Source organism: Hyperolius riggenbachi, chromosome 8, assembly GCF_040937935.1.
Source record: "Hyperolius riggenbachi isolate aHypRig1 chromosome 8, aHypRig1.pri, whole genome shotgun sequence".
NCBI lineage: Eukaryota > Metazoa > Chordata > Amphibia > Anura > Hyperoliidae > Hyperolius > Hyperolius riggenbachi.
In genome coordinates this window covers 26,875,828-26,890,325 of record NC_090653.1, presented here as the reverse complement: position 1 = coordinate 26,890,325, position 14,498 = coordinate 26,875,828, and the positions used below count along the sequence as shown (strand labels likewise).

Here is a 14,498-nt window from a genome sequence, read left to right as displayed (position 1 = left end):
TTGGAAGACATGCAAGACTGCAAAGCTTTCAAGGGAGATTCCAACTTTCTGGAAAAAACATGCAGCACACATTATCAGCCAGGTTTCACCCCGTCATTTTTCTCCTCAGCGTTCATGTGTATGAAAAAGAAAATGTAAAAACCCCTTTAACTCAGATCCAGATCATGGAATCATCCCTAGGAGGCAGTGTGCGACTGCCAAGAGGCATGCAGGGAGACCTCCATCAGCAGAAGCTGCACACAGTCTCCCTTTCCAAACAGCTATGCGACAGAAGAAAGCGGTTTGGTTCTTTTTGTTTTTTCCGAGTCAGCCTATAGTGAACAGACTGAAGACTTAACAAAGATGGCCAGCCAAGTGCAGGACTCCTGCATAAGGAGTCAATCCAGCGGTAAAGACAAGCATCTCAAGGAAGTGTCGCTGCTGCGTGAGAGATTAAGAAAGAGGCCTTCCCTGACCGGGAATCGAACCCGGGCCACGGCGGTGAGAGCGCCGAATCCTAGCCACTAGACCACCAGGGAGAGATGAAAGAACATCCACATGAACGCTGAGGAGAAAAGTGACAGGATGAAAGCTGGCTGCTAATTTGTGCTGCGTGTTTTTTTCCAGAAAGTTGGAATCTCCCTTGAGAGCTTTGCATGTCTTCCAAATAGTCCAACTTCCTCCTTGGTCTTATGCCTGGTACACACCATGCAATTTCCCATTCGTGAAAGCACAGAGCTCTCTGATGAAGGTCTGGCAGGAAGGAGCAGTGGGAAGAGGAAGAGGGTAATAATGGGAAAGAGTGACATGAGTGACGGCAAAGCAATTCATCACGGCATGGATCGTTCGGGTGCCGCCGCGTGCTGTTCTCTGTGGAGTTGACTTATTTTACCGTCAGAAGGCTTGGGAGCCTTCATCTCTCCCTGGTGGTCTAGTGGCTAGGATTCGGCGCTCTCACCGCCGCAGCCCGGGTTCGATTCCCGGTCAGGGAAGGCCTCCTTCTTTTTTCTTGATCTCTCACGCAGCAGCGGCACTTCCTTGAGTCGCTTGTCTTAACCGCTGGATTGACTCCTTATGCAGGCTCCATTGCCTGCAACAGTAAGATGGTAAGAGCAGTAAAGCCTGGTACACACCATGCAATTTCACATCAGATAGATGGGTCGAATAGATCATTTCTGGCAGGTCCGATCTGATTCCCGATCGGTTTTCTGATCGATTTGCATACAAGTGACCGGAATATCGATCAGAAAAACGATCGGAAATCCGATCGGATCTGTCAGAAATTATCTATTGACTCATCTATCTGATGGGAAATTGCATGGTGTGTAACAGGCATAAGACCAAAGAGGAAGGTGGACCATTTGGAAGACATGCAAGACTGCAAAGCTTTCAAGGGAGATTCCAACTTTCTGGAAAAAACATGCAGCACACATTATCAGCCAGGTTTCACCCCGTCATTTTTCTCCTCAGCGTTCATGTGTATGAAAAAGAAAATGTAAAAACCCCTTTAACTCAGATCCAGATCATGGAATCATCCCTAGGAGGCAGTGTGCGACTGCCAAGAGGCATGCAGGGAGACCTCCATCAGCAGAAGCTGCACACAGTCTCCCTTTCCAAACAGCTATGCGACAGAAGAAAGCGGTTTGGTTCTTTTTGTTTTTTCCGAGTCAGCCTATAGTGAACAGACTGAAGACTTAACAAAGATGGCCAGCCAAGTGCAGGACTCCTGCATAAGGAGTCAATCCAGCGGTAAAGACAAGCATCTCAAGGAAGTGTCGCTGCTGCGTGAGAGATTAAGAAAGAGGCCTTCCCTGACTGGGAATCGAACCCGGGCCGCGGCGGTGAGAGCGCCGAATCCTAGCCACTAGACCACCAGGGAGAGATGAAAGAACATCCACATGAACGCTGAGGAGAAAAGTGACAGGATGAAAGCTGGCTGCTAATTTGTGCTGCGTGTTTTTTTCCAGAAAGTTGGAATCTCCCTTGAGAGCTTTGCATGTCTTCCAAATAGTCCAACTTCCTCCTTGGTCTTATGCCTGGTACACACCATGCAATTTCCCATTCGTGAAAGCACAGAGCTCTCTGATGAAGGTCTGGCAGGAAGGAGCAGTGGGAAGAGGAAGAGGGTAATAATGGGAAAGAGTGACATGAGTGACGGCAAAGCAATTCATCACGGCATGGATCGTTCGGGTGCCGCCGCGTGCTGTTCTCTGTGGAGTTGACTTATTTTACCGTCAGAAGGCTTGGGAGCCTTCATCTCTCCCTGGTGGTCTAGTGGCTAGGATTCGGCGCTCTCACCGCCGCGGCCCAGGTTCGATTCCCGGTCAGGGAAGGCCTCCTTCTTTTTTCTTGATCTCTCACGCAGCAGCGGCACTTCCTTGAGTCGCTTGTCTTAACCGCTGGATTGACTCCTTATGCAGGCTCCATTGCCTGCAACAGTAAGATGGTAAGAGCAGTAAAGCCTGGTACACACCATGCAATTTCCCATCAGATAGATGGGTCGAATAGATCATTTCTGGCAGGTCCGATCTGATTCCCGATCGTTTTTCTGATCGATTTGCATACAAGTGACCGGAATATCGATCAGAAAAACGATCGGAAATCCGATCGGATCTGTCAGAAATTATCTATTGACTCATCTATCTGATGGGAAATTGCATGGTGTGTAACAGGCATAAGACCAAAGAGGAAGGTGGACCATTTGGAAGACATGCAAGACTGCAAAGCTTTCAAGGGAGATTCCAACTTTCTGGAAAAAACATGCAGCACACATTATCAGCCAGGTTTCACCCCGTCATTTTTCTCCTCAGCGTTCATGTGTATGAAAAAGAAAATGTAAAAACCCCTTTAACTCAGATCCAGATCATGGAATCATCCCTAGGAGGCAGTGTGCGACTGCCAAGAGGCATGCAGGGAGACCTCCATCAGCAGAAGCTGCACACAGTCTCCCTTTCCAAACAGCTATGCGACAGAAGAAAGCGGTTTGGTTCTTTTTGTTTTTTCCGAGTCAGCCTATAGTGAACAGACTGAAGACTTAACAAAGATGGCCAGCCAAGTGCAGGACTCCTGCATAAGGAGTCAATCCAGCGGTAAAGACAAGCATCTCAAGGAAGTGTCGCTGCTGCGTGAGAGATTAAGAAAGAGGCCTTCTCTGACCGGGAATCGAACCCGGGCCGCGGCGGTGAGAGCGCCGAATCCTAGCCACTAGACCACCAGGGAGAGATGAAAGAACATACACATGAACACTGAGGAGAAAAGTGACAGGATGAAAGCTGGCTGCTAATTTGTGCTGCGTGTTTTTTTCCAGAAAGTTGGAATCTCCCTTGAGAGCTTTGCATGTCTTCCAAATAGTCCAACTTCCTCCTTGGTCTTATGCCTGGTACACACCATGCAATTTCCCATTCGTGAAAGCACAGAGCTCTCTGATGAAGGTCTGGCAGGAAGGAGCAGTGGGAAGAGGAAGAGGGTAATAATGGGAAAGAGTGACATGAGTGACGGCAAAGCAATTCATCACGGCATGGATCGTTCGGGTGCCGCCGCGTGCTGTTCTCTGTGGAGTTGACTTATTTTACCGTCAGAAGGCTTGGGAGCCTTCATCTCTCCCTGGTGGTCTAGTGGCTAGGATTCGGCGCTCTCACCGCCGCGGCCCGGGTTTGATTCCCGGTCAGGGAAGGCCTCCTTTTTTCTTGATCTCTCACGCAGCAGCGGCACTTCCTTGAGTCGCTTGACTTAACCGCTGGATTGACTCCTTATGCAGGCTCCATTGCCTGCAACAGTAAGATGGTAAGAGCAGTAAAGCCTGGTACACACCATGCAATTTCCCATCAGATAGATGGGTCGAATAGATCATTTCTGGCAGGTCCGATCTGATTCCCGATCGTTTTTCTGATCGATTTGCATACAAGTGACCGGAATATCGATCAGAAAAACGATCGGAAATCCGATCGGATCTGTCAGAAATTATCTATTGACTCATCTATCTGATGGGAAATTGCATGGTGTGTAACAGGCATAAGACCAAAGAGGAAGGTGGACCATTTGGAAGACATGCAAGACTGCAAAGCTTTCAAGGGAGATTCCAACTTTCTGGAAAAAACATGCAGCACACATTATCAGCCAGGTTTCACCCCGTCATTTTTCTCCTCAGCGTTCATGTGTATGAAAAAGAAAATGTAAAAACCCCTTTAACTCAGATCCAGATCATGGAATCATCCCTAGGAGGCAGTGTGCGACTGCCAAGAGGAATGCAGGGAGACCTCCATCAGCAGAAGCTGCACACAGTCTCCCTTTCCAAACAGCTATGCGACAGAAGAAAGCGGTTTGGTTCTTTTTGTTTTTTCCGAGTCAGCCTATAGTGAACAGACTGAAGACTTAACAAAGATGGCCAGCCAAGTGCAGGACTCCTGCATAAGGAGTCAATCCAGCGGTAAAGACAAGCATCTCAAGGAAGTGTCGCTGCTGCGTGAGAGATTAAGAAAGAGGCCTTCCCTGACCGGGAATCGAACCCGGGCCGCGGCGGTGAGAGCGCCAAATCCTAGCCACTAGACCACCAGGGAGAGATGAAAGAACATCCACATGAACGCTGAGGAGAAAAGTGACAGGATGAAAGCTGGCTGCTAATTTGTGCTGCGTGTTTTTTTCCAGAAAGTTGGAATCTCCCTTGAGAGCTTTGCATGTCTTCCAAATAGTCCAACTTCCTCCTTGGTCTTATGCCTGGTACACACCATGCAATTTCCCATTCGTGAAAGCACAGAGCTCTCTGATGAAGGTCTGGCAGGAAGGAGCAGTGGGAAGAGGAAGAGGGTAATAATGGGAAAGAGTGACATGAGTGACGGCAAAGCAATTCATCACGGCATAGATTGTTCGGGTGCCGCCGCGTGCTGTTCTCTGTGGAGTTGACTTATTTTACCGTCAGAAGGCTTGGGAGCCTTCATCTCTCCCTGGTGGTCTAGTGGCTAGGATTCGGCGCTCTCACCGCCGCGGCCCGGGTTCGATTCCCGGTCAGGGAAGGCCTCCTTCTTTTTTCTTGATCTCTCACGCAGCAGCGGCACTTCCTTGAGTCGCTTGTCTTAACCGCTGGATTGACTCCTTATGCAGGCTCCATTGCCTGCAACAGTAAGATGGTAAGAGCAGTAAAGCCTGGTACACACCATGCAATTTCCCATCAGATAGATGGGTCGAATAGATCATTTCTGGCAGGTCCGATCTGATTCCCGATCGTTTTTCTGATCGATTTGCATACAAGTGACCGGAATATCGATCAGAAAAACGATCGGAGATCCGATCGGATCTGTCAGAAATTATCTATTGACTCATCTATCTGATGGGAAATTGCATGGTGTGTAACAGGCATAAGACCAAAGAGGAAGGTGGACCATTTGGAAGACATGCAAGACTGCAAAGCTTTCAAGGGAGATTCCAACTTTCTGGAAAAAACATGCAGCACACATTATCAGCCAGGTTTCACCCCGTCATTTTTCTCCTCAGCGTTCATGTGTATGAAAAAGAAAATGTAAAAACCCCTTTAACTCAGATCCAGATCATGGAATCATCCCTAGGAGGCAGTGTGCGACTGCCAAGAGGCATGCAGGGAGACCTCCATCAGCAGAAGCTGCACACAGTCTCCCTTTCCAAACAGCTATGCGACAGAAGAAAGCGGTTTGGTTCTTTTTGTTTTTTCCGAGTCAGCCTATAGTGAACAGACTGAAGACTTAACAAAGATGGCCAGCCAAGTGCAGGACTCCTGCATAAGGAGTCAATCCAGCGGTAAAGACAAGCATCTCAAGGAAGTGTCGCTGCTGCGTGAGAGATTAAGAAAGAGGCCTTCCCTGACCGGGAATCGAACCCGGGCCGCGGCGGTGAGAGCGCCGAATCCTAGCCACTAGACCACCAGGGAGAGATGAAAGAACATCCACATGAACGCTGAGGAGAAAAGTGACAGGATGAAAGCTGGCTGCTAATTTGTGCTGCGTGTTTTTTTCCAGAAAGTTGGAATCTCCCTTGAGAGCTTTGCATGTCTTCCAAATAGTCCAACTTCCTCCTTGGTCTTATGCCTGGTACACACCATGCAATTTCCCATTCGTGAAAGCACAGAGCTCTCTGATGAAGGTCTGGCAGGAAGGAGCAGTGGGAAGAGGAAGAGGGTAATAATGGGAAAGAGTGACATGAGTGACGGCAAAGCAATTCATCACGGCATGGATCGTTCGGGTGCCGCCGCGTGCTGTTCTCTGTGGAGTTGACTTATTTTACCGTCAGAAGGCTTGGGAGCCTTCATCTCTCCCTGGTGGTCTAGTGGCTAGGATTCGGCGCTCTCACCGCCGCGGCCCGGGTTCGATTCCCGGTGAGGGAAGGCCTCCTTCTTTTTTCTTGATCTCTCACGCAGCAGCGGCACTTCCTTGAGTCGCTTGACTTAACCGCTGGATTGACTCCTTATGCAGGCTCCATTGCCTGCAACAGTAAGATGGTAAGAGCAGTAAAGCCTGGTACACACCATGCAATTTCCCATCAGATAGATGGGTCGAATAGATCATTTCTGGCAGGTCCGATCTGATTCCCGATCGTTTTTCTGATCGATTTGCATACAAGTGACCGGAATATCGATCAGAAAAACGATCGGAAATCCGATCGGATCTGTCAGAAATTATCTATTGACTCATCTATCTGATGGGAAATTGCATGGTGTGTAACAGGCATAAGACCAAAGAGGAAGGTGGACCATTTGGAAGACATGCAAGACTGCAAAGCTTTCAAGGGAGATTCCAACTTTCTGGAAAAAACATGCAGCACACATTATCAGCCAGGTTTCACCCCGTCATTTTTCTCCTCAGCGTTCATGTGTATGAAAAAGAAAATGTAAAAACCCCTTTAACTCAGATCCAGATCATGGAATCATCCCTAGGAGGCAGTGTGCGACTGCCAAGAGGCATGCAGGGAGACCTCCATCAGCAGAAGCTGCACACAGTCTCCCTTTCCAAACAGCTATGCGACAGAAGAAAGCGGTTTGGTTCTTTTTGTTTTTTCCGAGTCAGCCTATAGTGAACAGACTGAAGACTTAACAAAGATGGCCAGCCAAGTGCAGGACTCCTGCATAAGGAGTCAATCCAGCGGTAAAGACAAGCATCTCAAGGAAGTGTCGCTGCTGCGTGAGAGATTAAGAAAGAGGCCTTCGCTGACCGGGAATCGAACCCGGGCCACGGCGGTGAGAGCGCCGAATCCTAGCCACTAGACCACCAGGGAGAGATGAAAGAACATCCACATGAACGCTGAGGAGAAAAGTGACAGGATGAAAGCTGGCTGCTAATTTGTGCTGCGTGTTTTTTTCCAGAAAGTTGGAATCTCCCTTGAGAGCTTTGCATGTCTTCCAAATAGTCCAACTTCCTCCTTGGTCTTATGCCTGGTACACACCATGCAATTTCCCATTCGTGAAAGCACAGAGCTCTCTGATGAAGGTCTGGCAGGAAGGAGCAGTGGGAAGAGGAAGAGGGTAATAATGGGAAAGAGTGACATGAGTGACGGCAAAGCAATTCATCACGGCATAGATTGTTCGGGTGCCGCCGCGTGCTGTTCTCTGTGGAGTTGACTTATTTTACCGTCAGAAGGCTTGGGAGCCTTCATCTCTCCCTGGTGGTCTAGTGGCTAGGATTCGGCGCTCTCACCGCCGCGGCCCGGGTTCGATTCCCGGTCAGGGAAGGCCTCCTTCTTTTTTCTTGATCTCTCACGCAGCAGCGGCACTTCCTTGAGTCGCTTGTCTTAACCGCTGGATTGACTCCTTATGCAGGCTCCATTGCCTGCAACAGTAAGATGGTAAGAGCAGTAAAGCCTGGTACACACCATGCAATTTCCCATCAGATAGATGGGTCGAATAGATCATTTCTGGCAGGTCCGATCTGATTCCCGATCGTTTTTCTGATCGATTTGCATACAAGTGACCGGAATATCGATCAGAAAAACGATCGGAGATCCGATCGGATCTGTCAGAAATTATCTATTGACTCATCTATCTGATGGGAAATTGCATGGTGTGTAACAGGCATAAGACCAAAGAGGAAGGTGGACCATTTGGAAGACATGCAAGACTGCAAAGCTTTCAAGGGAGATTCCAACTTTCTGGAAAAAACATGCAGCACACATTATCAGCCAGGTTTCACCCCGTCATTTTTCTCCTCAGCGTTCATGTGTATGAAAAAGAAAATGTAAAAACCCCTTTAACTCAGATCCAGATCATGGAATCATCCCTAGGAGGCAGTGTGCGACTGCCAAGAGGCATGCAGGGAGACCTCCATCAGCAGAAGCTGCACACAGTCTCCCTTTCCAAACAGCTATGCGACAGAAGAAAGCGGTTTGGTTCTTTTTGTTTTTTCCGAGTCAGCCTATAGTGAACAGACTGAAGACTTAACAAAGATGGCCAGCCAAGTGCAGGACTCCTGCATAAGGAGTCAATCCAGCGGTAAAGACAAGCATCTCAAGGAAGTGTCGCTGCTGCGTGAGAGATTAAGAAAGAGGCCTTCCCTGTCCGGGAATCGAACCCGGGCCTCGGCGGTGAGAGCGCCGAATCCTAGCCACTAGACCACCAGGGAGAGAAGAAAGAACATCCACATGAACGCTGAGGAGAAAAGTGACAGGATGAAAGCTGGCTGCTAATTTGTGCTGCGTGTTTTTTTCCAGAAAGTTGGAATCTCCCTTGAGAGCTTTGCATGTCTTCCAAATAGTCCAACTTCCTCCTTGGTCTTATGCCTGGTACACACCATGCAATTTCCCATTCGTGAAAGCACAGAGCTCTCTGATGAAGGTCTGGCAGGAAGGAGCAGTGGGAAGAGGAAGAGGGTAATAATGGGAAAGAGTGACATGAGTGACGGCAAAGCAATTCATCACGGCATGGATCGTTCGGGTGCCGCCGCGTGCTGTTCTCTGTGGAGTTGACTTATTTTACCGTCAGAAGGCTTGGGAGCCTTCATCTCTCCCTGGTGGTCTAGTGGCTAGGATTCGGCGCTCTCACCGCCGTGGCGCGGGTTCGATTCCCGGTCAGGGAAGGCCTCCTTCTTTTTTCTTGATCTCTCACGCAGCAGCGGCACTTCCTTGAGTCGCTTGTCTTAACCGCTGGATTGACTCCTTATGCAGGCTCCATTGCCTGCAACAGTAAGATGGTAAGAGCAGTAAAGCCTGGTACACACCATGCAATTTCCCATCAGATAGATGGGTCGAATAGATCATTTCTGGCAGGTCCGATCTGATTCCCGATCGTTTTTCTGATCGATTTGCATACAAGTGACCGGAATATCGATCAGAAAAACGATCGGAAATCCGATCGGATCTGTCAGAAATTATCTATTGACTCATCTATCTGATGGGAAATTGCATGGTGTGTAACAGGCATAAGACCAAAGAGGAAGGTGGACCATTTGGAAGACATGCAAGACTGCAAAGCTTTCAAGGGAGATTCCAACTTTCTGGAAAAAACATGCAGCACACATTATCAGCCAGGTTTCACCCTGTCATTTTTCTCCTCAGCGTTCATGTGTATGAAAAAGAAAATGTAAAAACCCCTTTAACTCAGATCCAGATCATGGAATCATCCCTAGGAGGCAGTGTGCGACTGCCAAGAGGCATGCAGGGAGACCTCCATCAGCAGAAGCTGCACACAGTCTCCCTTTCCAAACAGCTATGCGACAGAAGAAAGCGGTTTGGTTCTTTTTGTTTTTTCCGAGTCAGCCTATAGTGAACAGACTGAAGACTTAACAAAGATGGCCAGCCAAGTGCAGGACTCCTGCATAAGGAGTCAATCCAGCGGTAAAGACAAGCATCTCAAGGAAGTGTCGCTGCTGCGTGAGAGATTAAGAAAGAGGCCTTCCCTGACCGGGAATCGAACCCGGGCCGCGGCGGTGAGAGCGCCGAATCCTAGCCACTAGACCACCAGGGAGAGATGAAAGAAAATCCACATGAACGCTGAGGAGAAAAGTGACAGGATGAAAGCTGGCTGCTAATTTGTGCTGCGTGTTTTTTTCCAGAAAGTTGGAATCTCCCTTGAGAGCTTTGCATGTCTTCCAAATAGTCCAACTTCCTCCTTGGTCTTATGCCTGGTACACACCATGCAATTTCCCATTCGTGAAAGCACAGAGCTCTCTGATGAAGGTCTGGCAGGAAGGAGCAGTGGGAAGAGGAAGAGGGTAATAATGGGAAAGAGTGACATGAGTGACGGCAAAGCAATTCATCACGGCATGGATCGTTCGGGTGCCGCCGCGTGCTGTTCTCTGTGGAGTTGACTTATTTTACCGTCAGAAGGCTTGGGAGCCTTCATCTCTCCCTGGTGGTCTAGTGGCTAGGATTCGGCGCTCTCACCGCCGCGGCCCGGGTTCGATTCCCGGTCAGGGAAGGCCTCCTTCTTTTTTCTTGATCTCTCACGCAGCAGCGGCACTTCCTTGAGTCGCTTGTCTTAACCGCTGGATTGACTCCTTATGCAGGCTCCATTGCCTGCAACAGTAAGATGGTAAGAGCAGTAAAGCCTGGTACACACCATGCAATTTCACATCAGATAGATGGGTCGAATAGATCATTTCTGGCAGGTCCGATCTGATTCCCGATCGTTTTTCTGATCGATTTGCATACAAGTGACCGGAATATCGATCAGAAAAACGATCGGAAATCCGATCGGATCTGTCAGAAATTATCTATTGACTCATCTATCTGATGGGAAATTGCATGGTGTGTAACAGGCATAAGACCAAAGAGGAAGGTGGACCATTTGGAAGACATGCAAGACTGCAAAGCTTTCAAGGGAGATTCCAACTTTCTGGAAAAAACATGCAGCACACATTATCAGCCAGGTTTCACCCCGTCATTTTTCTCCTCAGCGTTCATGTGTATGAAAAAGAAAATGTAAAAACCCCTTTAACTCAGATCCAGATCATGGAATCATCCCTAGGAGGCAGTGTGCGACTGCCAAGAGGCATGCAGGGAGACCTCCATCAGCAGAAGCTGCACACAGTCTCCCTTTCCAAACAGCTATGCGACAGAAGAAAGCGGTTTGGTTCTTTTTGTTTTTTCCGAGTCAGCCTATAGTGAACAGACTGAAGACTTAACAAAGATGGCCAGCCAAGTGCAGGACTCCTGCATAAGGAGTCAATCCAGCGGTAAAGACAAGCATCTCAAGGAAGTGTCGCTGCTGCGTGAGAGATTAAGAAAGAGGCCTTCCCTGACCAGGAATCGAACCCGGGCCGCAGCGGTGAGAGTGCCGAATCCTAGCCACTAGACCACCAGGGAGAGATGAAAGAACATCCACATGAACGCTGAGGAGAAAAGTGACAGGATGAAAGCTGGCTGCTAATTTGTGCTGCGTGTTTTTTTCCAGAAAGTTGGAATCTCCCTTGAGAGCTTTGCATGTCTTCCAAATAGTCCAACTTCCTCCTTGGTCTTATGCCTGGTACACACCATGCAATTTCCCATTCGTGAAAGCACAGAGCTCTCTGATGAAGGTCTGGCAGGAAGGAGCAGTGGGAAGAGGAAGAGGGTAATAATGGGAAAGAGTGACATGAGTGACGGCAAAGCAATTCATCACGGCATGGATCGTTCGGGTGCCGCCGCGTGCTGTTCTCTGTGGAGTTGACTTATTTCACCGTCAGAAGGCTTGGGAGCCTTCATCTCTCCCTGGTGGTCTAGTGGCTAGGATTCGGCGCTCTCACCGCCGCGGCCCGGGTTCGATTCCCGGTCAGGGAAGGCCTCCTTCTTTTTTCTTGATCTCTCACGCAGCAGTGGCACTTCCTTGAGTCGCTTGTCTTAACCGCTGGATTGACTCCTTATGCAGGCTCCATTGCCTGCAACAGTAAGATGGTAAGAGCAGTAAAGCCTGGTACACATCATGCAATTTCCCATCAGATAGATGGGTCGAATAGATCATTTCTGGCAGGTCCGATCTGATTCCCGATCGTTTTTCTGATCGATTTGCATACAAGTGACCGGAATATCGATCAGAAAAATGATCGGAAATCCGATCGGATCTGTCAGAAATTATCTATTGACTCATCTATCTGATGGGAAATTGCATGGTGTGTAACAGGCATAAGACCAAAGAGGAAGGTGGACCATTTGGAAGACATGCAAGACTGCAAAGCTTTCAAGGGAGATTCCAACTTTCTGGAAAAATCATGCAGCACACATTATCAGCCAGGTTTCACCCCGTCATTTTTCTCCTCAGCGTTCATGTGTATGAAAAAGAAAATGTAAAAACCCCTTTAACTCAGATCCAGATCATGGAATCATCCCTAGGAGGCAGTGTGCGACTGCCAAGAGGCATGCAGGGAGACCTCCATCAGCAGAAGCTGCACACAGTCTCCCTTTCCAAACAGCTATGCGACAGAAGAAAGCGGTTTGGTTCTTTTTGTTTTTTCCGAGTCAGCCTATAGTGAACAGACTGAAGACTTAACAAAGATGGCCAGCCAAGTGCAGGACTCCTGCATAAGGAGTCAATCCAGCGGTAAAGACAAGCATCTCAAGGAAGTGTCGCTGCTGCGTGAGAGATTAAGAAAGAGGCCTTCCCTGACCGGGAATCGAACCCGGGCCGCGGCGGTGAGAGCGCCGAATCCTAGCCACTAGACCACCAGGGAGAGATGAAAGAACATCCACATGAACGCTGAGGCGAAAAGTGACAGGATGAAAGCTGGCTGCTAATTTGTGCTGCGTGTTTTTTTCCAGAAAGTTGGAATCTCCCTTGAGAGCTTTGCATGTCTTCCAAATAGTCCAACTTCCTCCTTGGTCTTATGCCTGGTACACACCATGCAATTTCCCATTCGTGAAAGCACAGAGCTCTCTGATGAAGGTCTGGCAGGAAGGAGCAGTGGGAAGAGGAAGAGGGTAATAATGGGAAAGAGTGACATGAGTGACGGCAAAGCAATTCATCACGGCATGGATCGTTCGGGTGCCGCCGCGTGCTGTTCTCTGTGGAGTTGACTTATTTTACCGTCAGAAGGCTTGGGAGCCTTCATCTCTCCCTGGTGGTCTAGTGGCTAGGATTCGGCGCTCTCACCGCCGCGGCCCGGGTTCGATTCCCGGTCAGGGAAGGCCTCCTTCTTTTTTCTTGATCTCTCACGCAGCAGCGGCACTTCCTTGAGTCGCTTGTCTTAACCGCTGGATTGACTCCTTATGCAGGCTCCATTGCCTGCAACAGTAAGATGGTAAGAGCAGTAAAGCCTGGTACACACCATGCAATTTCCCATCAGATAGATGGGTCGAATAGATCATTTCTGGCAGGTCCGATCTGATTCCCGATCGTTTTTCTGATCGATTTGCATACAAGTGACCGGAATATCGATCAGAAAAACGATCGGAAATCCGATCGGATCTGTCAGAAATTATCTATTGACTCATCTATCTGATGGGAAATTGCATGGTGTGTAACAGGCATAAGACCAAAGAGGAAGGTGGACCATTTGGAAGACATGCAAGACTGCAAAGCTTTCAAGGGAGATTCCAACTTTCTGGAAAAAACATGCAGCACACATTATCAGCCAGGTTTCACCCTGTCATTTTTCTCCTCAGCGTTCATGTGTATGAAAAAGAAAATGTAAAAACCCCTTTAACTCAGATCCAGATCATGGAATCATCCCTAGGAGGCAGTGTGCGACTGCCAAGAGGCATGCAGGGAGACCTCCATCAGCAGAAGCTGCACACAGTCTCCCTTTCCAAACAGCTATGCGACAGAAGAAAGCGGTTTGGTTCTTTTTGTTTTTTCCGAGTCAGCCTATAGTGAACAGACTGAAGACTTAACAAAGATGGCCAGCCAAGTGCAGGACTCCTGCATAAGGAGTCAATCCAGCGGTAAAGACAAGCATCTCAAGGAAGTGTCGCTGCTGCGTGAGAGATTAAGAAAGAGGCCTTCCCTGACCGGGAATCGAACCCGGGCCGCGGCGGTTAGAGCGCCGAATCCTAGCCACTAGACCACCACGGAGAGATGAAAGAACATCCACATGAACGCTGAGGAGAAAAGTGACAGGATGAAAGCTGGCTGCTAATTTGTGCTGCGTGTTTTTTTCCAGAAAGTTGGAATCTCCCTTGAGAGCTTTGCATGTCTTCCAAATAGTCCAACTTCCTCCTTGGTCTTATGCCTGGTACACACCATGCAATTTCCCATTCGTGAAAGCACAGAGCTCTCTGATGAAGGTCTGGCAGGAAGGAGCAGTGGGAAGAGGAAGAGGGTAATAATGGGAAAGAGTGACATGAGTGACGGCAAAGCAATTCATCACGGCATGGATCGTTCGGGTGCCGCCGCGTGCTGTTCTCTGTGTAGTTGACTTATTTTACCGTCAGAAGGCTTGGGAGCCTTCATCTCTCCCTGGTGGTCTAGTGGCTAGCATTCGGCGCTCTCACCGCCGCGGCCCGGGTTCGATTCCCGGTCAGGGAAGGCCTCCTTCTTTTTTCTTGATCTCTCACGCAGCAGCGGCACTTCCTTGAGTCGCTTGTCTTAACCGCTGGATTGACTCCTTATGCAGGCTCCATTGTCTGCAACAGTAAGATGGTAAGAGCAGTAAAGC

General features: G+C 48.8%; 20 non-coding genes across 20 annotated transcripts; 11 read left to right on the top strand and 9 right to left on the bottom strand.

The window, feature by feature from the left end:
* Positions 1-446: 446 nt before the first annotated feature.
* TRNAE-CUC (transfer RNA glutamic acid (anticodon CUC)) lies at positions 447-518 on the bottom strand. The gene has a single exon. It is a non-coding gene; the product is annotated as a tRNA-Glu (tRNA).
* Positions 519-899: 381 nt separating this feature from the next.
* On the top strand, positions 900-971 carry TRNAE-CUC (transfer RNA glutamic acid (anticodon CUC)). Its single transcript has one exon. It is a non-coding gene; the product is annotated as a tRNA-Glu (tRNA).
* An 815-nt stretch (positions 972-1,786) lies between these two features.
* On the bottom strand, positions 1,787-1,858 carry TRNAE-CUC (transfer RNA glutamic acid (anticodon CUC)). Its single transcript has one exon. It is a non-coding gene; the product is annotated as a tRNA-Glu (tRNA).
* A 381-nt stretch (positions 1,859-2,239) lies between these two features.
* TRNAE-CUC (transfer RNA glutamic acid (anticodon CUC)) lies at positions 2,240-2,311 on the top strand. The gene has a single exon. It is a non-coding gene; the product is annotated as a tRNA-Glu (tRNA).
* Positions 2,312-3,126: 815 nt separating this feature from the next.
* On the bottom strand, positions 3,127-3,198 carry TRNAE-CUC (transfer RNA glutamic acid (anticodon CUC)). Its single transcript has one exon. It is a non-coding gene; the product is annotated as a tRNA-Glu (tRNA).
* Positions 3,199-3,579: 381 nt separating this feature from the next.
* On the top strand, positions 3,580-3,651 carry TRNAE-CUC (transfer RNA glutamic acid (anticodon CUC)). Its single transcript has one exon. It is a non-coding gene; the product is annotated as a tRNA-Glu (tRNA).
* Positions 3,652-4,463: 812 nt separating this feature from the next.
* TRNAE-CUC (transfer RNA glutamic acid (anticodon CUC)) lies at positions 4,464-4,535 on the bottom strand. The gene has a single exon. It is a non-coding gene; the product is annotated as a tRNA-Glu (tRNA).
* Positions 4,536-4,916: 381 nt separating this feature from the next.
* TRNAE-CUC (transfer RNA glutamic acid (anticodon CUC)) lies at positions 4,917-4,988 on the top strand. The gene has a single exon. It is a non-coding gene; the product is annotated as a tRNA-Glu (tRNA).
* An 815-nt stretch (positions 4,989-5,803) lies between these two features.
* On the bottom strand, positions 5,804-5,875 carry TRNAE-CUC (transfer RNA glutamic acid (anticodon CUC)). The gene has a single exon. It is a non-coding gene; the product is annotated as a tRNA-Glu (tRNA).
* Positions 5,876-6,256: 381 nt separating this feature from the next.
* TRNAE-CUC (transfer RNA glutamic acid (anticodon CUC)) lies at positions 6,257-6,328 on the top strand. The gene has a single exon. It is a non-coding gene; the product is annotated as a tRNA-Glu (tRNA).
* Positions 6,329-7,143: 815 nt separating this feature from the next.
* TRNAE-CUC (transfer RNA glutamic acid (anticodon CUC)) lies at positions 7,144-7,215 on the bottom strand. Its single transcript has one exon. It is a non-coding gene; the product is annotated as a tRNA-Glu (tRNA).
* A 381-nt stretch (positions 7,216-7,596) lies between these two features.
* On the top strand, positions 7,597-7,668 carry TRNAE-CUC (transfer RNA glutamic acid (anticodon CUC)). The gene has a single exon. It is a non-coding gene; the product is annotated as a tRNA-Glu (tRNA).
* Positions 7,669-8,483: 815 nt separating this feature from the next.
* On the bottom strand, positions 8,484-8,555 carry TRNAE-CUC (transfer RNA glutamic acid (anticodon CUC)). Its single transcript has one exon. It is a non-coding gene; the product is annotated as a tRNA-Glu (tRNA).
* A 381-nt stretch (positions 8,556-8,936) lies between these two features.
* Positions 8,937-9,008, top strand: TRNAE-CUC (transfer RNA glutamic acid (anticodon CUC)). The gene has a single exon. It is a non-coding gene; the product is annotated as a tRNA-Glu (tRNA).
* Positions 9,009-9,823: 815 nt separating this feature from the next.
* On the bottom strand, positions 9,824-9,895 carry TRNAE-CUC (transfer RNA glutamic acid (anticodon CUC)). The gene has a single exon. It is a non-coding gene; the product is annotated as a tRNA-Glu (tRNA).
* A 381-nt stretch (positions 9,896-10,276) lies between these two features.
* On the top strand, positions 10,277-10,348 carry TRNAE-CUC (transfer RNA glutamic acid (anticodon CUC)). The gene has a single exon. It is a non-coding gene; the product is annotated as a tRNA-Glu (tRNA).
* A 1,268-nt stretch (positions 10,349-11,616) lies between these two features.
* Positions 11,617-11,688, top strand: TRNAE-CUC (transfer RNA glutamic acid (anticodon CUC)). The gene has a single exon. It is a non-coding gene; the product is annotated as a tRNA-Glu (tRNA).
* Positions 11,689-12,503: 815 nt separating this feature from the next.
* Positions 12,504-12,575, bottom strand: TRNAE-CUC (transfer RNA glutamic acid (anticodon CUC)). The gene has a single exon. It is a non-coding gene; the product is annotated as a tRNA-Glu (tRNA).
* A 381-nt stretch (positions 12,576-12,956) lies between these two features.
* TRNAE-CUC (transfer RNA glutamic acid (anticodon CUC)) lies at positions 12,957-13,028 on the top strand. Its single transcript has one exon. It is a non-coding gene; the product is annotated as a tRNA-Glu (tRNA).
* A 1,268-nt stretch (positions 13,029-14,296) lies between these two features.
* TRNAE-CUC (transfer RNA glutamic acid (anticodon CUC)) lies at positions 14,297-14,368 on the top strand. The gene has a single exon. It is a non-coding gene; the product is annotated as a tRNA-Glu (tRNA).
* Positions 14,369-14,498: the final 130 nt, after the last annotated feature.